We start from the raw sequence: 24,392 nt of genomic DNA, 5'->3' as shown, positions 1-24,392 counted from the left end.
GAAGATTATAAGATTTTGATTGTCACAGATAAATATAGTGTCTGTATTGAAATTTATTATTCCCATTTAATAGTGAATCAAATCCGTTAATCCTCATGGACATAATTTTAAACAAGACAGAGAGAGAGAGAGAGAGAGAAATTTATGCCTGGGGAGAATTTAGGAGTTCCAGATCTTTTAATCTCACGAGAGAAAATATCTGATCTGGTTATCTGTAAAAATACCATCTTTACTTCTCTTTCTCCTTTCTTTCCATTTCTTCCTTCCCTTTTCTCTCAGTTCCCATGTTCTACTTTCCAAAGAAAAGGTGTTTTTTTTTTTATTTTTTTGTGAAGATATGTCTCATTCCTTGCCTTCCCAACATGGGGCCAGGCTTCTGTTTGTTTTGGATGGAGAACTGGCGACACTTCCTTCCTTCTCAAACACAAATGCCAGGGCTTCTTGCTATTCTTTTTTTTCTTTCTTTCTTTGACAGGCAGAGTGGATAGTGAGAGAGAGAGACAGAGAGAAAGGTCTTCCTTTTGCCGTTGGTTCACCCTCCAATGGCTGCCACAGCTGGTGTGCTGTGGCCGGCGCACCGCGCTGATCCAATGGCAGGAGCCAGGTACTTATCCTGGTCTCCCATGGGGTGCAGGGCCCAAGCACTTGGGCCATCTTCCACTGCACTCCCTGGCCACAGCAGAGAGCTGGCCTGGAAGAGGGGCAACTGGGACAGAATCCGGCGCCCCAACCGGGACTAGAACCCCGTGTGCCGGCGCCGCTAGGTGGAGGATTAGCCTATTGAGCTGTGGCGCCGGTCCTTGCTAATCTTGAGAGAACTAATGAGCAAATTACGAAGTCAAAAGAGAACCCAGGAAGCCTTTGTGTGTCGTGGTTCTCCTTGAGCTGCCGTCCCCAGCCCTCGACCGTGCAAACACTGGGACCTAAAATTCCCAGGCACTGAACAGACTGGTGTCCAGGAGGTGAAGACCATCAACGCACACTTTGCAGCGCCTCATTCCGACACATTTCACACAACCTTGGTCACTGCCTGTCGGAACATGAACTGGGTTAGACAGAGCACCGGGGAGGGAGACATCATTTCCCCAAGATAGGAGTTTCGCTCACACTCCTCTTCCGTGTCTCTCAGATGCTCTCCCGTTCCTAGTCGGCAGCCCTCCCCCTGCCTCTCACCTCCCCCTTTCTCTTCTTCCAGATGTCCCCCAAGGCAAACTCGAAAGCAATTACCAAACAGTCAAGAGCTACAGTCAAGAGCTTAGAGATGTCTGCCTGCCTTTCAAATCCTGTATCTGCTTAGAAGAAGGTTTTCCCGGGATACTTTTTGCTTGAAAAGTAACCATTCAGTGACTAATGAGCTGATCTCACAAATAGAAAGACCCAGGTGGCAACTCTCAACTTTTCATCCCTAGCTTGCTGGGCAAATCCAGGTCTCCTTTTACAGTTCTAAAGCATTCAAGGATGTACTTCTGCCATGGAAAGATGAATCTGAAAAACAGTCAAGGACAGAGCCAATGGGTGGGCACCTGGACTAGGTGTTAAGATGACAGAATCCCACCTCGCAGTACCGGGTTTGATACCTGGTTCTAGCTTCTTGCTAATGCAGACCCTGGGAGCAAGCGATGATGGATATAGCGACTGGGTTCCTGCTTTGGCACTGGCACATCACCAGCCATTGTGGGCACTGGGAAGTGAACCATTGGATGGACTCTCTCTAAAATAAAATAATTAAATCTTGAAATCTGGTGTGCATGAAGAAGGGGATAAGTTGCAAAAGGAGAGAAACACAGGGTAAGAGAAGCTTTCTAGGTAACGGAAAATATTTTCAATGCAACAGGGAAAGTGGATTTGCTTCTCTTCTCTTGCCCCAAAAGACGAGGAGAGCATCTGTATCTCTCCAGAATCAAAGGGTGACCAAAATCTCATCCAATCAGCTATGTTCACTGTAAAACACGGCATCTTTGTTAGTTATCTATGTTACCTAAAACATTCCTACAGATCCTCGCGGTTTGAAACCACGCACTTACCATCGCTTGCTTCCAGGGCTCCGGCATCTGCACACAGCTCCCCTGGAGGCACTCAGGATACTGGCCAGGCCAGGGTCTCGGTGAACGCTCAGCTGGGAAAGGAGCCACTCTCCAGCCAGAGCCATGGACGATGGGAGGATTCTGTTGGCCAACGGCTGCCCTGTATTCTTGCCATTTGGGCATCTCCAACACGGACGCTCGCTTTATCAAGGGTGCACGCTCAGGGGGCAGGGTAGAGAGGCTGCTGGCTGGGCAGAAGCCATGTCCTTTGTCAGCCCAGCTGGAGAAGCGCCATCCCACAGCCTGTGCTGAATTCTGTTGACTTGAAGCAGGTCACTAGGTTCGAACTACATTGTAGAGGTGCCAGTTGCACAGAGGTGTGGGTGCCAGGAGGAAGGGACCATTGGCCGCCCACCAAAAAAACCACTCTTCTGTTTCTCTTCTGTTTGTGTACAAGAGGGAACAATGGCGACTCTGTCACTATGATAGAAAATAAAATCACAGACAAACTAAAAGGCCTTGGACTAACCCAACCAACCACAGTGTGCCAATCTGGCCTCCTCTGCCCGGCTTGGGGCCGTCTCGTCTGTTCCTGGGACCTGTTTGTTCAAGCTGCCTCTTGCATTGACTTCCTTCTCTTGCAAACTCCCCCTTTCACTCTCAGCCCAGCAGAATGTTGATAATGATCGACGGCCACTTATTTCTTCTTCACTGTGATCATCGAAGCAAGAAATCCATTTTTCCACCCATCAGGAAGCTGTTCAAAAGCTCATGGCCTGCGGTATTCTCTGTCCAATTGCACGCATCTCTCCGTCCCGCCCTTCACTCCAGATTCACCTCTTTGTCTCTCTCAATTCAGAACCTGGAAAAGTAGCAGACATGGAGGGAAAAATGACCCTTTCCTATACTAAGGGCGAACACATTCTAAACCCATGAGTTTGTTTATCCACGGGTTATATTTGATGTTGACAGGGATGTGGCAAGGGCAAAACTGGGGAGCGAGCCATCATCAGAGTGAAAGAACCACACGTTAGGACACTGCAGTGTCTCGGCGGGTCTCTCCCAGCAGTTCTCACCGAAACGGGCAAGGGGGCAAGGATGAGGATGTCCCCGGGGCACTGGATTTGTGCCCTGGAAGTGGTTGAGAAGTGGAGCAGATGTCACTTGTCCTGTAGGTGGGAGAAAGAACAAGATCTCCCTGAACCCTGTGAGGTCATGGGGTCGGGTGCTGTGGCACGGCACCTTAAGACACTGCTTGCTCTCTTCCTCTTGAATATACACATTTGTAGAAGTAGGGACACACGACTTTCCTTGGCAGAACCGGGAGGGAGCACACGTAGACAGACGAACTCTGTGTGGGAGCCCACAGAAGTTCTCCTCCAACTGCTTCCGCGTTCTCAAAAGAGTAGAGCGACAAGTTTGGCAACTGAGCATGGGAGGGAAGAGGGAGGTGATGGGGTTTTGAGGTGGGAACACAAGGCACAAAATGGCTTTCTGGGACAGAGAGCATGGATGTTGTAGGTGGACAGAAAATAATCCCTTGGCGGCTTTGAGGCTCCCCTTGAGTTTTGTGGCTAAGAACTCAGCATGAGGCTAACTTACGTGGTTGTGAGCTTTTCCCCAGCTACACTCAACTGGATGGGTGTGAGGCAAAGCATAGGCGGAGCGTGGGAGTCAGGAGGTTTTGTCTCCACCAAGTGAGCTCTGTGAAGCGGTTGAGCGTAAGGGAGCTGAGGTGGTTGTGATGGAATTAAGCTGGGAGAAGAGGGAAGAGAAGACGCCAGGCAAAGAAAAAGAGGCAATGAGGAAACTCAACACCTGTGAGAAATAAAGAAGTAAAATCAAAGGTGGTGTTCATGGCCAAAGAGTAGCCACAGAACATGTCTGCGAAGAGGTCACATTTCGAAGCGAATCTAAAGGCTGAGAATGAGCCAGCCAGGCAAAGTCAGGAATGGAAAAGGCATGGGTTGTTCTAGGAAGTGTAAAAGCTTGTGAAGACAAGGAGTTTGCTTGAGAAGCCTGGAAAAGTGGGTGGGGTTGGATCAGGCAGGTGCTGCTGACCAAGGTGAGGAGCTGGGATTTTACTCTGAGTGCTGTGGGAAGTAACTGAGGCATTTTAGGAAGGAGTGTAGCGAGGTCTGATTCATGTTTTAAGAAGTTCATTCAGTGCTTAGAAAATATTACTAATAGTAGGCATTTGACAGGTGTGTGGAGCAAGGAAATAAAGTAAAAAGTTATTTAAAGAAATAGAAAAAGAGAGGCAAATGTTAACTCCAGGAAAAATGAAAAGTTAATCAAGAGGGTGGTGTAATCAGAAATTATGATTTAGGGGCCAGCGCTGTGGCATAGTGGGTTAAAGCCCTGGCCTGCAGTGCCGGCATCCCATATGGGTGCTGGTTCTAGTCCTGGCTGCTCCTCTTCTGATCCAACTCTGCTATGGCAAACCAGTAGAAGATGGCCCAAGACCTTGGGCCCCTGCACTGGTGTGGGAGACCTGGAGTGTCCGGTCCCACAGGACAGCAACTGGGGCCAAGCACCTAGAAGGAGAAATGAAAGGGACAGGAGACACAAATATGGCAGCAAGACAAGTCCTGATCAAGCTGCGATTTTTATTTTTCAACCACACACTTATATATCATAAAGGCAGGAGGTCAGGCAGGGGAAGGAGCGAGAGCTTATCTTGTAGCTGCAATGCTTGTGCAAGTAGGGGAAAGGTTACAAGGTCTTAAGGCACAAGGTCACACAAGGTTGCATTATCAGTACTATCCAGCCTGGGCTGTCTAGCCCTGCCTCAGGAGTTTTCCACTAAGAGGCCACATGCTGCGTGGTCCCTGACACTGGAGGAGGTCCTGGCTCCTGGATTTGGATCAGTTCAGCTCCGGCCATTGTGGCCATCTGGGGAGTGAACCATCGGATGGAAGATCTCTCTCTCTCTCTACCTATCCTCTCTCTGTGTAACTAAATAATAAATAAGTAAATAAACCTTTAAAAAAGAAAATATGATTTAGCTCAGTTGTGAAGAAAATTAACAGAACCAGAATGATGTAAGCACTGGATACTGATTTGGCCAAAAATCGGCAGGACAGCGAAATCGAAAAGTGGAGAGAGAAGTAAAAGGAATCAAAATCCTTCGTTGTAACAGGCAGTTAATAGGTGCTGACTAAACCCGATATATAGAAACATGACAGGATATTACTCAGCTTCATCTGGGAAGGTCCTAGAAGACCATGTTGCCCATGCAGAATGGTATCTGGCTTAGGATTTACATACATAAAGCATTTAATAACACCCTTGGAGCTTTTAAAAATCATGCACATGTATTTCTTCAATTAAAATAAGATTTTGGAAAAGTCTGACTGCTGTGTGGAGAGTGAGCCATCGGGGGTACAGGTGGAGGAGGTCAGTTAGGAGCCCACCGCCCTTCTCCAGGGTGAGCAAGTTGAGATGTTTGACGGTGGAACTGACGGAGTGGGAAGGGATTTGGCCATTGTTTTCTGCGTCATTCTGGGCTCAGATTTGTCCTCATTACAGGAGTTTATTCATGCTCCCTATCCATCTAAAGAAACAGCGCTGGCAGAAGCCAGTTCCCTGTTGGTTTTGCTGTTTTACTCTCAAACCTGAACGTCGGCGCTTACGCCACGGTGAAAGCGAAGCTAAGAGGTCCCGATGTGCTCTGCCCTTGACAGGTGCTCAGAGGGTTAGTCGACTCATGAACTAGTAAATGGACATGTTACGAGCAAGAAGTGGCACCTGTCAAACCACACCACTGCGATGTGGAACTCTCTCTATTCTGAGGGGAACCCATAGCAAACACAGTGTTGGGCTGTGAGGATTCACAACTCCTTGTAACTGGAACTCTTCATGTTTTGGGTGGGGTAACTCCGTTGAGGGGCTGCTCCGTGCATGTTAGGGTACTGAGCAGATTCCCCGGCCCCACCCACTTTGCTTTTGTTTTAGCTGTGACATCTGTTTCCAGATGTGGCTGAATATACATGGGAGTCTTTGTGTAGATCCATTTCTCTTACTCTAACAGAAGCTCCATGTTTGTGGGTAGGAACCTTTTTTCCCTGAAGGGGGTGAGGGTGGGATCAGCTCCCCACCATGGCTAAGCTTACCCTCACCAGAATCCTCTAGGGTCTCTTGATTCTCCCACATACCCCGTGGCATTCCTCCCACCCTGGCTGTACTCGGCACCACTGGGTGGAAGAGTACTCCACAGCCAGCCTCATCATTTAATCCCATCAGCTCCCGTCCTGTCCAGAGCACACCCTGTCCAGAGTGCACACTCTCTCTAAGACATGCCACAGCCTAGCTCCTGTGGTGTAGGCAGGCTTTTCAGACACATGATTTTCTCTGCATGACATATTTCTGTATGTTTTAACCCTTTACACTAAGCAAGTATTAACTCTTTAATCAGGAAATAGTTATAACAATGATCAATTTTTAAGATCAAAGAAAAACACCCCCATTTTGATCTGTATCCAAATCTTGAATGAGGAATGCTAAGTGAATAAACCATCGAACCAGGAAGAGAAACATCTCCATAGGCAAACTCTGAGACAAGTGTTGACTGCACCATTGGCATGTGTGTGAGTGTTTGTATACACAGAGCCCTGGTCTCCTACTTGGGATTCCTATCTGAACTGTCTCTGAGCCAAGTGCTCATCCAGCTTCCAGACAGACTAAACAGGACGTGAACACATTTGTGGGCAACAGTTGCAATGAACCAAAACAAGTTGTTTCACTGTAAGGAAATTTAATTTCTTTCTTTTTTTAAGATTTATTTTATTTATTTGAAAGAGTTATAGAAAGAGATAGACAGAGAGAGAGAGAGAGATGTCTTCCATATGCTGGTTCACTCCCCAATTGGCCTCAATGGCCGGAGCTGTGCCAATCCAAAGCCAGGAGCCAGGAGCTTCTTCTGGTCTCCCATGCAGGTGCAGGGACCCAAGAACTTGGGCCATCTTCTACTGCTGTCCCAGGCCATAGCAGAGAGCTGGATGGGAAGTGGAGCAGCCGGGACTAGAATTGGTGCCCATATGGGATGCTGGTGCTTCAGGCCAGGGTGTTAACCTGCTGCACCACAGCGCCAGCCTGAAAAACTTAATTTCTGGCCGGCGCCGCGGCTCACTAGGCTAATCCTCCGCCTAGCGGCGCCGGCACACCGGGTTCTAGTCCCGGTCGGGGCGCCGGATTCTGTCCCGGTTGCCCCTCTTCCAGGCCAGCCCTCTGCTGTGGCCAGGGAGTGCAGTGGAGGATGGCCCAGGTGCTTGGGCCCTGCACCCCATGGGAGACCAGGAAAAGCACCTGGCTCCTGGCTCCTGCCATCGGATCAGCGCAGTGCGCCAGCCGCAGCGCGCTGGCCGCGGCGGCCATTGGAGGGTGAACCAACGGCAAAGGAAGACCTTTCTCTCTGTCTCTCTCTCTCACTGTCCACTCTGCCTGTCAAAAAAAAAAAAAAAAACTTAATTTCTGAGTCAAGCTACTGTCCCAATCTGATGGCCAGGATGCAGTGTGCTAGACAAAGTCAAGGTCATCACTTTTGAAGACTTCTGGCGTCACGGGCAAGGTGCTGGATGACTTCCAGTTCCATCCGTGACCCTTTAAAACCTGGTCACACCTTTGCAGGTAGGTACAGGCATTTTCCAGACCCACAGAGGGTGAGAAATTTGCCCAAGGCCACATCCCGAGGAGCTGTCACTCAAAGGCAGGTGTGGCGCTTCAGGAACTCCCTCAAGGTCACGCTTTTCTCTTCTCCTGGCTTGGTGCTGTGAGGGTGGCCTTGGACAGCTGATGGACCTACGTTTTATCCTGTTACAGCTACCCAACCTCTCTGAGCCCTAGTTCCTCACTTGTACGACAGGAATCAAAATGTCCACTTGAAGTAATGCATTCCGATCCCCCTTGATAATTGCCTCACTAGGTTCAATAAGAGTAAATGACATGCTGGCGCCATGGCTCACTAGGCTAATCCTCTGCCTGCGGTGCCAGCACCCCGGGTTCTAGTCCCCGTTGGGGCGCTGGATTCTGTCCTGGTTGCTCCTCTTCCAGTCCAGCTCTCTGCTGTGGCCCAGGAGTGCAGTGGAGGATGGCCGAAGTGCTTGGGCCCTGCACCCTTATGGGAGACCAGGAGAAACACCTGGCTCCTGGCTTTGGATTGGCACAGTGCGCCGGCCATAATGGCCACTTGCCACTTGGGGGTTGAACCAACAGAAAAAGGAAGACCTTTCTCTCTCTCATTGTCTAACTCTGCCTGTCCAAAAAAAAAAAAAAAAAAAAAAAAAAAAGAGTAAATGACATAAAACATACAATTGGCCCAACTCAGCGCTTGGTATACAGTAACCACTTTAACAATGATAACACGAATAATAGCAATAGTAATACTTCTCTTATTTGGGGCAGTTGCAATGTATCAGGCACACTGTGGGTGCTTTACCATACATTAACTCAATCTTCACGGTCACTGGGGGATTACTAACTTCTGCACCTCCCACCTAAGGAAAGGCGCTCAGACAGGAGAAGACCCCTGCTGAGGCCACACCGCCAGGAAGAGGGAGCAGCGATGCTGAGCGCGCACCCAGCGTCGGGCACCCGCGTATTCCACCAGTCCCCCCTCCCTTCCTGGGGTCCCTGCATGCCTGGAGCTGGCCCTGGGGTTTACTGGGAAATGCATGTGCACTGCCTGGCAGAGAAAGGAGGATGCCCCCGGGGCAGGACAAGAGGACAAGAAGTTCAGCTGTCAGCGCAGGCCCCCCTCCCCTTGCGGCTGAGAGCAGGCTGCAAACAGCTACTTTTCTTCCTTGCTTTCTGTATTTCTTCCTCCCTCCCTCCCTTCCTTTTTTATTTCTATTTCTAATTTGCAATCAGTGTGGGCTACAACGCGAAATGTCTATTGTCGCTCCCCCTCCTTGTGGAGGAACGACACAGGACCCTGTGTTGTTCTTTTGTCTGCTCGGCCCTTCCAGGGTTTGCTGCTGGTTCTTCCCGGGTTGGCTACCGACCCTTCCACCTCCGTGGAAGGGCGGTTCCCCCTAGCCACTTTCCCCACTTCCGCAGGGGAGCGGCACACCGCCGGCCGGCTCTCTCGGGGGCTGCACAGGTGTTCCTCTTAGATGTTCCCGGTGCATGTTGTCTCTCTCCTCCTTTATAGTCCTCTTCCACCAATCCCAACTCGGCTGCCCACACGCCAAGTACGCTGCTCTCCTCCAATCAGGAGCAGGTCCTGCTGTTTATTGGTTGAACTGGAGGCAGCTGTGTAGAAGCTGTTTCCTCCTCTCCCAGCGCCATATTGTGGGAGAGCAGATGCATAGAATAAGTCTTAATTCCAGTAACTTAGTCTAGTCCGAGCTGCTCCCCACAGTCGATCTGTGTAACCAATGTGCAATGATCAATCAAACTGATCAATAGATCCATCATCTCATTGTTTTTGGAAGTGAGAGCATGTGAGTTGTACTTTCTCAAGGATTTTGAAATACACAGGGAAGGAGCTGGTGCTGCGGTGTATCAGGTAAAGCTGCCACCTGTGATGCCGGCATCCCATAGGGACGCCAGTTCAAGCCCCGCCTGCCCCTACTTCTGATCCAGCTCCCTGCTGGTGGCCTGGGAAAGCAGTGGAAGATGGTCCAAGTGCTTGGGCCCCTGCACCCATGTGGGAGACCCAAAAGAAGCTCCTGGCTCCCGTCTTTAGCCTGATGGAGTTCTGGTCCTTATAGCCATCTGAGGAGTGGACAAGCAGATGGAAGATTCTCTCTCTCTCTCTCTCTCTCTCTCTCTCTTTGGCTCTCAAAATAAATAAGTAAATCTCTATTAAAAAATACTATGTGGGGCCGGTGTTGTGGCCTAGTGGGTAAAGCCACTGCCTGCAGTGTCGGCATCCCATATGGGTGCCAGTTTGAGTTCCAGCTGCTCCACTTCTGATCCAGCTCTCTGCTATGGCCTGGGAAAGCAGTGGAAGATGGTCCAACCTCTTGGGGCCCTGCACCTGCATGGGAGACCTGGAGGAAACTCCGGGCTCCTGGCTTCAGATCAGCTCAGCTCTGACCCTTGTGGCCATCTGGGGAATGAACCAGAGGATGGAAGACCTCTCACTCTGTAACTCTGCCTTTCAAATAAATAGATAAATCTTAAAAAGAACTGTGCAATGTAGCATTATTATCTAGAGCCGCACCGCTGGGCAGCAGACGGCAAAGCCACGCCCCTGCGCTCCGGCCTGACTGGGTGTTGTGCCGGTACCCCCCCCACCCTGGCACCAGGACCACGCCGCCCCCTCTGCTCCGCGCCTGTAAGAGGTTGCCTCTGCTGGACCCCACATGTAACCTGACCTGTATTAACCTGCCCTGTACTGTGCTGTGTGTAGTCCACCTTGTTCTTTGGACAGTGGGGTTGTTGAAGGACAGTGGGGTTGTTGATGGACACTGGGGTTGACACTGAATCTTAAGGATCGCCGGCGCCCAGCCATGGATGCACACATCTGCCTGCAAGGCTCACTGCTCTCCTCTGGGTGCATACCTGGGGAGGGATTGCGGGGTCTCCCAGGGTTTGTGGGGTCTCCCAGGAATGGGACTGTGGGGTCACCAGGGTGGGATTGCGGGGGCGCCCGCCTGTATTCAGCTCTCTGAGTCCCCTCCACTGTACCTCCCAAAACGGCAGCCCCGTCCCTGCCCACAGCGACCCCTCTGCTCTCCGTCCTCGCCAGCCCATGTTCACGGTCTCTGAAATGTTGAGAATGTTCCTAGGTTCCCAGGAATGCTGCAGAGAGACTCGGCGAGCTCCTGCGTTCTCCGTTGCTGACAACCTACACAACTGTGCTGTTTGTCACAGCCACGGGACTCAGACGTCCTGGGATTTCACCTCGGCCCTGTTCTGTCCCGGGAGGCCGCCGGGTCTTCCATGTGACATTGAGTCAACACGGCACCTTAGGGCCTGTTGGATGTGGCTTTTCTCAGATGTTCCTTGTTTGGTTTTGAATTTTAATGTTTGATTTTCATTATATTTGGAGAGATGGAGGTAGAGGTAGATGGTGGGCAAGAGAGAGGGAGAGAGAGAGAGGCCTCCCATCTGCTGGTTCTGCAGGTGGAAGATCTCTCTCATTTGTAAAGGGGTGAAAACACATACAAAGTGCTTAGAGCAGCAGGAATACTTAGCAAATATTAGCTTTTATCTCTGCCATCGGCTGCCCTGGGCTGTGGAGGGGGAGCTGACAGGTGAGCCGGGACCCGCCCAGCGGCCTCCAAGAAGTGGAGCCAGGGCCTGGGTGTCTTCCTCGAGCCCCCGGCGACCTTGGTGGGGGGGTGGGGAGCGGAGAGAGCGCCCGCCCCCCCGGCCCTCACTGCCCTGCCCGGCCACCACCCGCCTGCATTTCCACAAGGCTGCGCCTGGCCAGCAAAGCACACTGGGGCCACAGCGCTTGGTAGCTAAACCTTCCCCTGGGGTTGGCCCAAGTGGACACCCGCTTCAACTCCCTCTTACTTCCCCGTGTGGGGGAAAAAAAAATGTGCTCAGGGGTCTCAGGGGCGCCACCTACCGAGAGACCCCGGCAATGACTGGGAACGGAGGCGGCTCGCACCTCGGGGCTGTCAGGTGCGGAGGGCGGACCCTGCCCTCCCAGCCCATCGCTGGGACCGAGGCTGTCCACGGGCCAGGCTCAGAGTCGCCCACGTGAACAGGTCTGAGTGCTTACTATCTCAGCAATGTGCACCTTTTTAACTGAATCTTTACAAAAGTAGATGCTATTATCCCCAATTTTAACCTTCTTATTGATTTTTATACCCATTTTACAGATGGGAAAAGTGAGGTACAGAGAGCTGAGCTTGCTTGTTCCCACAGACATATCCACTCTGGTCTAAGTCGGAATTTCTTGGCTTTCAGCCACACCTCCGATGCTGGATTTTACGCCAGGCTCTGTTACTGTGCTTCTATTGCACACTGTGCCCTCGCTCCTCTGTGTTGCTGTCTGTCCTCTCTTTTTCACAAATGTCAACCCCCCCCCCCAGCCATCTGGGAGCCTCCGAGGCCTGGAACTAGTCTTTCACTACTGTCTTAGAGTGACAGGTGCAAGGTACTTATTAAAAGTATGCAGCCTTAAAGAAAACTGTATCGCTGGGTTTTTAAGTGCTGCGTATCAGTTTTTCTTTATTACGGAAAACCCCTCAAGAGAAAGCTGGCCCCTCAGTCTCGCCCTTTATCCACAGTGATTACTTAGGAAAACTCCTGGGGTATCCAGGTCAAAGGGAATGCTTACATTCAGAGTCTGCGAGGCACACAGTAGGAAGAAAAAAAGAAGTTCCTGCCAAACAGCCGTAAGCAATACAGGATATTTATAAATGTGAAGGTGTGCTCTGGGGGAGAGCGAATTAAAAGGGGAATCGCTGCTTTTCGGAAGCTCTGATCACACCTACCCAGCTAAGGGGAAAAAGCGCTTTGGAAGTCCTTCCGAGCTTTGGCCACTAGAGGGCACTCACAATACACATCTCCGGCCAGTTCCCGCGGCCGACGCGCTAGGCGGGACTTGTCCACTCCACCTCCCAGGCACTCCAAAGGGCAGCGGGCCCAGCGCTCCGACCCCGGGGCATCTTCTAGGCCAGAGTCCTGACTGGGGTGGGTCTTCCAGCCTCCAGGTTCTGAGGGCCTTAGTATTATGTGAAAAAAAAAAAAAAATGTGTTGTTTCAACCCTAAGAGAAAACCTGCAGATGTAAGGGAGAAAAACGGCGAGGTTGGGCTTTTTCTAAGAACATAGCGGGGGCAGGCATTGGTGCAGCAGTAAAGACACCTCGTGGGAGACGGGCATCCCACGTGGAGCGCCCGGGTTCAAGTCCCAGGTCTGCCTCTGCTGCCGGCCTCCTGTGCACCTGGGAGGCAGCAGGTGACGGCGCAAACACCTGGTCCCTGCCCCGATGTGGGAGACCCAGAAGGAGTTCTCAGCTCCAAGCTGCTGCCTGGCCCAGCCCTGGCTGCTTGCAGGCATTTGGGGAATGAGTCAGCAGATGGGAAATCTCTCTCTCCCGCCTCTTCCAATAGATTAAAAAAAAATAGACATTACAAATCTTTAAAACACTGTTGACTACTTTTACCACTCCTTTTTTTAAAATATTTATTTTTATTTATTTGAAAGACAGAGTTAAAGAGAGAGAGAGAGAGAGGTCTTCCATCCGCTGGTTCACTCCCAAAATGGCCACAATGGCCCAAGCTGCAAATCTGAAGCCAGGAGCCAGGAGTTTCCAGGTCTCCCACATGGGTGCAGGGGCCCAAGGACTTGGATCATCTTCTACTGCTTTCCCAGGCCACATTAGAGAGCTGGATTGGAAGAGGAGCAGCCGGGACTAGAACTGGCACTCATATTAGATGCCAGCATTTCAGGCCAGGGCTTTAACCCATTACGCCACAGCACCAGCCCCACCTTTCTTCTTCTGATGAATCAAAATCTGTTCGGGTGACATGCCGCTGGCTCATTTCCTCTTTCTACTTCATTTGACTTCCCAGGAAATTTTTGCTTTTCTTATGCTGAGGGAAATTTAATACCAGCAACAATTTAATGCATAGCCCGACACCATACAGCCCACAACTGGAATATTATTATTATCATCACCATGTATCAACAGCTAGGATTACTGCCCAAACGACAATGCTGGCTCTGTCTCCCACAAGCACCCCCATATTCCCAGTGTGGGCTGAGAGCTGGGTGACGAATGGCCACGAATCAGAGGAACCGAGAGCTTTCTAAATCCCGGAATGTGGGGCTTGCTCTTCACCGTGGAGACAAGAGCCGCGCCTCCCCGCACGGCTCTCACGGGGCTCTGCCGTGGCTCCTCTCCTCGGGAATTCTCCTCCTCCAGCCCCCCGAAACGGGGCCGACTTCCTTCTTGACCGGGCTGCAGGCTTCCAGTGCTGCCTTCAAAGCGAACTCAGCTCCTGGCCGAGCAGAGGGGAGAGGAAGAAATCAGTCACTGGCTTCAAATTGCTTTTATTCTTAATTGAAAAGGTGCCTGGAATGCTAATGTTTTCCCTACCATTAGCCCCAAGGAAAGGAGTTTGAGCTGAGCTCCAGCCCGGTGTTGGGAGGGCCCCCTTGATTGACAGAGGAAGTCCCACAGCTCTCTCTGCTCTCTGTGGCTGCAGACCCTTGAGACTTCCGTTCAAGGGTCTCCTTAGCGAGCTCCTGCCCCTCTGAGGTTGATCAGCCAACCACAGGCGGCTGCCCTCTGATTGGCAGGTGCCTATCTTCAGGAACTCGCTCCTGCAGAAGAAAACGCTTGGGCCAAGATGAATGTCTCTGTCTTTTCCTTTGCACCTGACATCCATCGCGACAAAAAGTAAAACTGGGTCGGGGGGATTAGGAAGCATGGGGCAGAGGGGCCGGGGAAGCTCCTGGAAGGGCGAGCCCAGTTCTCGGCAGAACGAGATGATGTGAGTCTCTTTACACCTCTTCTCTTCTCTTTTCTTTTCTTTCTTTCTTTTTTTTTTTTTTTTTTTTGGACAGGCAGAGTCAGACAATGAGAGAGACAGAGAGAAAGGTCTTCCTTCTGTTGGTTCACCCCCCACAAGTGGCCACTACGGCCGGCGCTGCACTGATCCAAAGCCAGGAGCCAGGTGCTTCTCCTAGTCTCACATGCGAGTGCAGGGCCCAAGCACTTGGGCCATCTTCCACTGCACTCCTGGGCCACAGCAGAGAGCTGGACTGGAAGAGGAGCAACCAAGACAGAATCCGGCACCCCAACCAGGACTAGAACCTGGGGTGCTGGCGCCGCAGGCGGAGGATTAACCTAGTGAGCCGCGGCACCAGCCTCCTCTTTCGTTTTTAAGCGACCTTGTTCTCCACGCCTTCCTTTTCTGGCTTGGATGTTTGTCCATCGCAATGCTGGGCTATTGCAACCAATAACAAATTCCTAATATTGCCCTTGGCTAGAAACTTCTGGGAGGGGAAGGGCGTGACAGAGAATTTCTTCAGAAAACAAGCCTGGAACTTCTAGGTCGCCAGGCGCTAGCTTAGACCCCATTAGGGCACAAAGAGAAAGCCCTGCGTTCCATCAAAAGCTCTTGCCCATGTCCCCTGCCTGCCCTGCTCAGTGTTTGGAAGCCACTGAGTGTTGCGGCGATGTGGGTTCCTGGGGTTGTGGCTTGTCGGAGGGGATCAAAGGCATCGCCTGCTCCTTGGATGTGGTAGAACTCAGCCGAACGTCCTGACCGCGTCTCCGGAACACGCTCCATGGGGTAGCAGGGCAAGGATGGGATCCAGAAAAATACAAGTCAGCCCAGGTCCTTGGGGGGAAGATTTGCTCCCAGGACGGGGCTCCGCTGTCCCTCGGCCGAGGAAGTCATCGTTATGTCACCGGCTACTGGCTTCTCTCTGACTTTCTTGGATGCACTTGTGTGGCGAAATCTTCCAAGATGACTCATCTTAGAGACTCAGAACCTGACAGCAAAAGCCCAAAACTGATTTTGTAGGTAGGTTCTGGAGGTGAGAAGTTTCACCTAAGTCTGAGATGCAGCGCACACTCTCCCAGCGCTGCCGCTCAGAAATGCACGCCAACAAGTGTGCCCACTAGGAATGAAACAGGGAACGGCCATGAAGAGTCCTTGTGCCTACAGCAGCCTGGGCTGGGCTGGGCCCAAGTCAGGAGCCTGGATTGAGATCCAGGTCTCCCAACAGGGAGCAGGAACCCAAGTACCTGAGCCATCACCTGCGCTCCCAGGGTGCACATTAGCAGGAAGCTGGAATCGGAATAGGAGTCGGGCCTCCTACCCAGAGGCTCTAAGGTGACAGCGGATGCTGGTGTCTCAAGTAACGTCTTGACTGCTACACCATAGTCCACCCCAGTAACTGTCACTGTAAGTAATGAATGTATTCCTCATTGTTTTTGGGGAAAAAGACTCTTTGTAGGGGCAAGTGGATGTTGAACAGTGAATTAAAGATGAGCAGAGGCCTGAGATGCACCCTCACATCTAGAGAGCACTGGAGGCTTCCCCAGAGGCACTTCAGATTGTGGTGAGGGTGGTGATGGTGATGGTGGTGGTGGTGCTGATGGTGATGGTGATGGTGGTAGTGGTGCTGATGGTGGTGATGGTGGGGATGGTGGTGGTGGTGGTGATGATGGTGATGGTGATGGTGGTAGTGGTACTGATGGTGGTGATGGTGGTGATGGTGGCGATGGTGATGGTGGTAGGGGTGGTACTGATGGTGGGGATGGTGGTGATGGTGATGGTGATGATGGTGGTGGAGCAATGATGGTAGTGATGATGGTGGTGATGGTAGTGGTGATAATGGTGGTGGCAGTGATGATGGTGATGGTGGTGACGGTAGTGGTGGTGGCAAGAGATGGTGGTGATGATGGCGATGGTGATGGTGGCGATGATGGTGGTGATGGTGGTAGGGGTGGTACTGATGGTGGGGATGGTGGTGATGGTGATGGTGGTGATGGTGATGATGGTGGTGATGGTGGTGGCAGTGATGGTGGTGATGGTGATGGTTGTGGTGATGGTGGTGGCAGTGATGGTGGTGATGGTGGTAGGGGTGGTACTGATGATGGGGATGGTAGTGATGGTGATGGTGGTAGTGGTGATGATGGTGGTGGAGCAATGATGGTAGTGATGATGGTGGTGGCAGTGATGGTGGTGATGGTGATGATGGTGGGGATGGTGGTGATGGTGATGGTGGTAGTGGTGATGATGGTGGTGGAGCAATGGTGGTAGTGATGATGGTGGGGATGGTGGTGATGGTGATGGTGGTAGTGGTGATGGTGATGGTGGTAGTGGTAGTGGTGATGGTGGTGGTGATGGTGGTGGTGATGGTGGTAGGAGTGGTACTGATGGTGGGGATGGTGGGGATGGCAATGGTGGTGATGGTGGTGATGGTGGTAGTGGTGATGGTGGTGGTGATGGCAATGGTGATGGTGGTAGGAGTGGTACTGATGGTGGGGATGGTGATGATGGTGGTGGAGCAATGATGGTAGTGGTGATGATGGTGGTGGCAGTGATGGTGGTGATGGTGATGATGGTGGTGGTGATGGTGGTGATGGTGGTGATGGTGGTGGCAGTGATGGTGGTGATGGTGGTGGGGATGGTGGTGAAGGCGATGGTGACTGTGCTGTGGTACTGATGCAGTGGGTATGATGATACTTGGGTGGTGGTGGTTATGGAGTTGATGGTAGTGTGATGGTGTGATGATGTGATGGCAGAGACGACAGTCCAACGCTGAGGTTTCTTAGCCCCTAACCCTCAGCACTACCACCTGCCATGTTTTGGCAACAGATGTTGGAAGGAAAGGCTGATGTGCAGGGGGGCACAGCACTACTGTAGCGGTGCTGTCACATTTACTGTGCTTTTCCTGATGAAAGTGATAAGCTCTTATGGAAACACATTTGGAAAATATATAAAACTAAAAAGGACCAATCGTATGTCCAGGAGGTGAGATTCCAGGACATATTTGCTTCTCATTTAAAAATGAAAAATACGTGTTTTCATATGAAGGTTTTTACCTCAATATTTTTGCAAACTGGAAAAACAAGGAACTTAGGACATCAATAAAAAAACCTCATTTTAATGTTTTAATGATCTTATGACTTATATGTAATTACTCTGATTTTGCAGTTGAGAAAACTTAGAGACTAAGTTTTGTCCCAATGTCTCATAGTGAACAGAGGCAGAGGCAGGGTCTGAACCAAGGATGAGGGTCTCTGTGTACTACCCCTGGAGCATGGCCTTTGCATCGTCATAGAAACACCGTCCGCAGGGCTGACCACTCGAGAAGCCTTCTAAGATGCCCTTTGGGGGCCAGCTCTGTGGCGTAGCAGGCTAAGGCTCTGCCTGTGGCACCAGCATCCCAACTGGTCACTGGTTCTTGTCCTGGCTGCTCCTCTTTCCAATCCAGCTCTCTGCTATGGCCTGGGATAGCAGTGGAAGGTGGCCCAAGTCCTTGGGCCCCTGCATCTGCGTGGGAGACCCAGAAGAATCTCCTGGCTCCTGGCTTCAGATCAGCCCAGCTCCAGCCATTGTGGCCATTTGGGGACTGAACCAGCAGATGGAAGACCTCTCTCTCTCTCTATCTCTCTCTCTCTCTGTAACTCTACCTCTCAAATAAATGAATAAAATCTTTTTTTTAATGCCCTGTGATGGTTTTTACAATCCCAGCTACTTGGACAACCTCGTTCTGAATTTTGTTCCAAAACGGGAGTGACTTCCGCAGGACTCTGGTGAGCGTGAGATGGAGTCAGCCCGGAATCACTGGCGCTGAGGGTTAGGGACGCTCTCGGCAGGGCTGTACTCCGAAGCGCCTTCCTTAGAGCGGGAATCCCTCTCAACATCCCAGGTAGGCGGGCCCCACTTTGACAGGGAGCACTCACAGGCAACTAGATAGATAGACAGTCACACTGATGGAGGGGTGGATGGACAGACAGATATTAGATATTCTCTTAAAATCTCTGCCACATGATGAGCCCAAATTGGCTTCCCAAGCAAACTCCATCAGCTCAATAAAATAAAAGGTTTTCTTTCCCTTCAACAGCACAGCTCTCTCAGTATTTGTGGGCAACGGTCTTCCCTCCCCATCATTAAGTCCCAGATGTCTCCATGTGCTTGTCTGGAGCCCCAGGTTTGCTGCCCGTTGGCTCGCCCTGTCCTTTGCAAGCAGTAGAGCTCAGACCTCAAGCTGTTCTGTTCTCATCCAACAGAGCCTTGGCACGGCTGTGGGCCTCCGAGTGCAGCACACGCGGCTGGTGATGATGGTGGTGATGGTAGTGATGGTGATGGTGGTGATGGTGTTTATAATTGGGTCCATTGAGGAATAAATCACACATCATGTAATCCAGTCACTCAAAGTACAGAGTTCCATCACGTCTGTCAATTTTTGAACACCTTCCTCAGTTCAAGAAAGAAAGACTGTATCCTTTAGACACTAACCCTCTACCTTTGTCCTCCCAAGTCCTAATCGCCCTTAAATGTACTTTGTGTGTCTGTAGTGTTCCCTGTTCCAGACATGTGAGATCAATGAGTCACTCACATGTCTCCTCTGGGTCTGGTGTCTTCCACTCAGCAGAATGTTGTCGAGGTTCATCCAAGCATGGCATGAGTCGGAACTTCATTCCTTCTTTAGGGCTAAATACTATTCCGTTCAGCCATCTATCAAACTAATGGTGTTTGAGTTGTATTCTTCTGGATTATTTTATTTGTATTTAAAAGAGAGAGAAAGAGAGAGAGAGGAAGAGAGAGAGAAGTATGTGTGTGTGCGTGTGTGTGTTTGTGTGTTCCCATCTGCTGGTTCACTCCTCAGACGCCTACAATGGCCAGGACTAGGCTGGGCTGATGCCAGGTGTTCAATCCAGGTCTCTGACATGGTGGCAGGGATCCGAGCCCCTGAGCCAGCGGTGCTGCTCGGGGTCTGCAGTGACAGGAAGCTGCGGTCAGGACTGGAGCTTGGGGAGAAGCCCAGGAACTCCAGCACGGAGCGTGGGGATCTCAGCCGACATCTGCACTGCTGGGCCCGACCTGAGCTCTTCTGACGTCACTTACTGTCGGTTGCCTTCAGTGACCCAAACCTCAAGTCACATTCCTATCATTTGTGATGATGAGACTCTTTCCAGCCTGTGTTTTGGCATTGGATTAGAAACTAAGAATGATCTTCAGTCCATCCCTTAGCGATTACCAAGCAATGCTTCAAATTTTAGAATCTTTGAAAACATCCAACTTTGAGATTTTCTTTCTAGTTTTTTTAATATTTATTTTATTTATTTGAAAGACAGAGAGAGAGAGAGAAAGTCTTCCATCCACTGGTTCACTCCCCAGATGGCCGCAACGGCCAGAGATGCGCCTCGCCGATCCGAAGCCAAAAGCCAGGAGCTTCTTCTGGGTCTCCCATGTGGGTGCAGGGGCCCAAGGACTTGGGCCATCTTCTACTGCTTTCCCAGGCCATGGCAGAGAGCTGGACTGGAAGAGGAACAGCAGGGTCTCAAACCGGTGCCCATATGGGATGCTGGCACTGCAGGCCAGGGCTTTAACCTACTGTGCCACAGCCCCTTTCTTTCTAGTTTGTTGTCATCTGGGAGCAGGATCATTACAGGGACTATGATGGACAGAAGAGTGGCCACGGACAGAGCTTGGTGCTAAAGCAATGGTTTCCCATAGTAAGCCTCCCATGTGCCTGACTCCATGAGGTATTAACAGACACGAGAAATGGAGCACCTCCAAGGGCACGTGGACCCCATCAGTCCCTCCATCCATTTCTACCCAGTGACTGCAAAGTGCTGTTTCTGAGATCATGTGATCCAGGAGATGAGGGCTCAGGGACCCAGTTGGCAGCCTGCACCAGGGTAAGGCTGCCCACCCATCGCTCCCCCAGGGACCCAAGGACAGCAGCGTCACTAGGAAGTCTTGGCTGGACAGCGGCTTCCTGCATAAAAGCTTCCCATTGCTCCTCTCTCTGGTTCTTGGGACACTTCTCCCATCACCTGCTAGGAACCAGTGCCGGGGCCCAAGGCGACTTTGAACTTCTGAGAAATCGTGTGTTCCATGCCATGAGAATTCTTGGCTTGCAGGGGAGGGGAGGAGGGATCACGCCTATGAGGCTGGGGTCTTCTGCCTCCTATGACATCTGCACCCACCCTGTTTTGCTTGGCTTTGACAGGGAGAAAATTCACCCACATATCAGAGAAGTGCACTTGGCAATCTCCAGGCGGTTTTGTTGTATTGAAGGTTTAAACCAGAAAGGATCACACAGACGCCGAGACCCCCGGGGCTGTCTGTTTAAATTGTTTTAAGTAAAAGATCAAAGATTCAGAAACTCAGAGGGGAAGGGGTGGAGGGGAGAGGAATTGCCGGGTGGAGAGAGATGTCGGTGTGGCTGGGAAAGCAGGGTGGTGCAAACCCTTCTTTCATTGTTACTGGTTTTTCCCTTGCTCGCTCCAAATGTCCCCTCTGGTTATCTCACAACTGCAACATTTGGAAAGCACCTTGCAACAGTTTATAAATCCCTACACATACATATGTTCTCAGCCAGCTCCACCTCACCTTCCTCCTCCTCCTTGCCTTCTTCCTCCTCTTCTCTGCCTCATTCCTTTCTCTCTCTCTATTTATTTGAAAGACAGAGTTACAGAGAGAGAGGTAGAGACAGAGAGAGAGAGAGGTCTTCCATCCGCTGGTTCACTCCCCAGATGGCTGCAACAGCTGGAGCTGCACCAGTCCAAAGCCAGAATCCAGGAGCTTCTTCCGTGTCTCCCACATGGGTGCAGGGGCCCAAGCACCTGGGCCATTTTCTACTGCTTTCCCAGGCCATAGCAGAGAGCTGGATGCGAAGAGGAGCAGCCAGGACTAGAACCGGTACCCATATGGGATGCCGGCGCTTCAGGCCAGGGCTTTAATCTGCTGCGCCACAGCGCCGGCCCCTATTTATTTAATTTAAAAGACAGACAGAGATCTTGCATCAGCTTGTTCACTCCCCCCCCCCCCATGATGGCAACAGCCAGGGCTGAGCCAGGCTGGAACAAGGAGACAGATGGCATCCCTGGTCTCCCATGTGGGTGGCAGGGGCTCAAGTACTTGAGCCATCATCGCTGCCTCCTAGGGAACACATTCGCAGGAAGCCAGAGCTCAAATCCGGGCATTCAGGCATCCCAAGCAGGACCTTAGCCATGATGCCAAACACCGCCCTCCCCCCAACCCCTGGTTCATTGTTAAACCAATGCATCATTGCCCCCCCCGCCCCGCCGCCCCCATCCACAACCAGCTACCTAGAGACAATCGGGATTTTGTTTCGTTCTTTGTGGACCTGATCTGCTCCTCTCGCCTGCTCTAGAGTTGGCTTCTCGCGGTGCACAGGCGAAGACCTGGGGACACCTCTGCTGTGAGCTAGTGCTCCCAGCTCCCAGTCGGCGGGCGCGCCTGCCCCCATTCATCACTGACCGCCAGCAGGCCTGCTCCGTTTTCCTGGTCAGCGCCTGCCCCTGGTGGGGCTGCAGATGGGAGGGGCCGGAGACGAGTGTAATTGCAAGAGGAGGCCCCCTTGCGCTGCCAAAGGAAACTGTGTGTCAGCTACGTCAAAAATAGATACTGTTGCCCAGATGCATAGACAGGGAGGTGGACTCCGCCCCTGACATCCATTACCTGGATTGCCTCTAAACGTCAAAACAAATCCTTCTCCGGTCCTTCTCCAAGAGCTAAATCATCAAGAGAGACAGGGTCAGCCTGCGACGCTGGAATGCTGCGGGAGAGGGGGTGGGGCGGGTGGCAGAGCAGGCGGCCTGCGCCTCGGGCTCTGTGTGTCAGGCCCCACGCCACGGCTCTCCCCGCGTGCTTCTGCAGCCGGCTCCTGCTGCCCTGAGGTCTGAGACCATCCCAGGCCAGCCCCTCTAGATGTTTAAACACAGGCGTGGAAGTGCGTGCAAGGCAGGACGTCACCAGCTGCGTGAGTGTGGGCTGAGTGAAAGCGTGCCACGCGTGCGACCCAAGTCAGCGCTGTGTACAATATAATCACCGCTCTTCAGGCGCGAGGACCCAAGGTTCATCTCTGTTACTGCCAGAGTAACCTTATGAGGCTTAGTACACCCATTTTACAGATGAGATGATTGAGGTTTGGAGAACGCCAGGTATCACTTTGAGTTTTCAGAAAGCTACCAAATGGCAGGACTTAAAAACTCACAGCCTCCGGCTCAGTTCGTGATCAAGAAGGTCAAGCCGTGTAGTCTTAGGAGGGAAACCCAGTGACGTGCTTAGATCGGCATGGATGATCAGATGCCACGTAAACAAATCATAGTAAGGGGTCTGTACTCGTTGCAAAAACATCAGTGCATTGCTAATAGCCAGAAGGCTGGGAGCTAAAGCCGGACTCCCTGGCTTCACATTCTGCTGGTACCTAATGGTCCACCTTTGGGACTATCGTGAATCTTTGTACTCCTCAGTTTCCTCATCAGTGAAATGGGTACAATAAAACTACCTTCCTCTCCCAGTGGTCAAGAGAATAAAATAAATTAATCCATGTCAAGCACTCTGATAGTTTCCAAGCATAAGATAAGCTTCGAAGAAACATGAGCTGCTGCAGTGCACACAGATGTTTTGTTTGTTCTGCTGTTCTCATCCTCTTGACTAAGTACCCTTGTGGCTTCCAAGTTAGAGAAACTAACCGAGATATTACTAAGACTATGGGATAGATATATGGATAAGAATCTGTTTTGCAGTATTTGCACATTTGAATGAAATGTTCTGTTCTGGGTTGTATATGTATATAGGGAAATATTGATGCTTTCAATAAAATGATAATTGCACGATTTCCAATACAGTTTCAGAGGGAGATGAGCATGGTGGTGCAGCAAGTTAAGCCCGTGCTTCGGGCACTCACGTCCCATATCAGAGAGCCTGGATTTAAGCCCCGCCTCTGTTTCCAGTCCAGCTTCCTGCTAACACACACCCTGGGAGGCAGCAAATAACGGCTCAAGTCCTTGGTTCCCTGCCACCCGCATGGGAGACTCACAGAGTTCGGGGCTGCTATGGGCAGTTGAGGACTGAACCAGCAGGTGGAAGTACTCTCTGTCTGTTTCTTGCTCTCCCTCTCTCAAGTAAAGTTTTTAAAAATTAAACAAGTGAACATTACAACCCTGTATGATCTATACAGTGAGGGGTCCTGGAAACCCCACCCACTTAGAAGACTACCGCTGACACGCGATTCCTACACTGGGACGTGGAAGCCTACGTACCTTTCCCTAAATACATGACAGCCCCTCCCGCTAAGAGTTTCTGATGACCTTTTTGCTCAGTTGAGTTAGGCTTACTTACAGTGGGAAAAATAAAACACTGGAGGTGAGCATGGCTTCTCAATGAAGCTGCCATGGGGACGCTCTCATTCCATGTTGGACCGTATGGGTTTGAGTTCCAGCTCCACTTCTGACCCCAGCTTCCCGCTGATGCACACACTGGGAGGCAGCCCTGTTACCCTCAGGGGACAACTGGCTCCAGCTTCAGCCTGGCTCAGCCCTGGCTGTTGTAAGAGCTTGTGCTACCACCACCAGCCCCGTGTGTGTGTGTGTGTGTGTGTGTGTGTACATCTGAAATAAATATCTTAAAATACAAAAATAAAATAAGACACAGAAAAAAATGTAGGTTCCCTAATTTCACCACCAGGAGTAGCTTCTAGAAGCTTACTAGCAATTGTGGGCTCTGAGCACACAACCTTCCACACACATTCCCACTGCAACCACCCACTTCCCACCTGCCAAACACTGCATGCATCCTTAATAATAGCTCCCTAAAGCAGTTTAAGAATGGCGACATGATCTAATCAACCAGTCTCCCATTGTTGAACACTCGCCTGATTTCCAGTTTCCTTCTGTTACAAATAACACAGCCATGCACATCTTGCTCCTAGATACTGGCACAGGGTTCTGATTACTTCT

This window comes from Oryctolagus cuniculus, chromosome 21 (assembly GCF_964237555.1).
Source record: "Oryctolagus cuniculus chromosome 21, mOryCun1.1, whole genome shotgun sequence".
Taxonomy (NCBI): Eukaryota; Metazoa; Chordata; class Mammalia; order Lagomorpha; family Leporidae; genus Oryctolagus; species Oryctolagus cuniculus.
The sequence above is the reverse complement of the archived record's forward strand: the minus strand, read 5'-3'. Positions refer to the sequence as shown.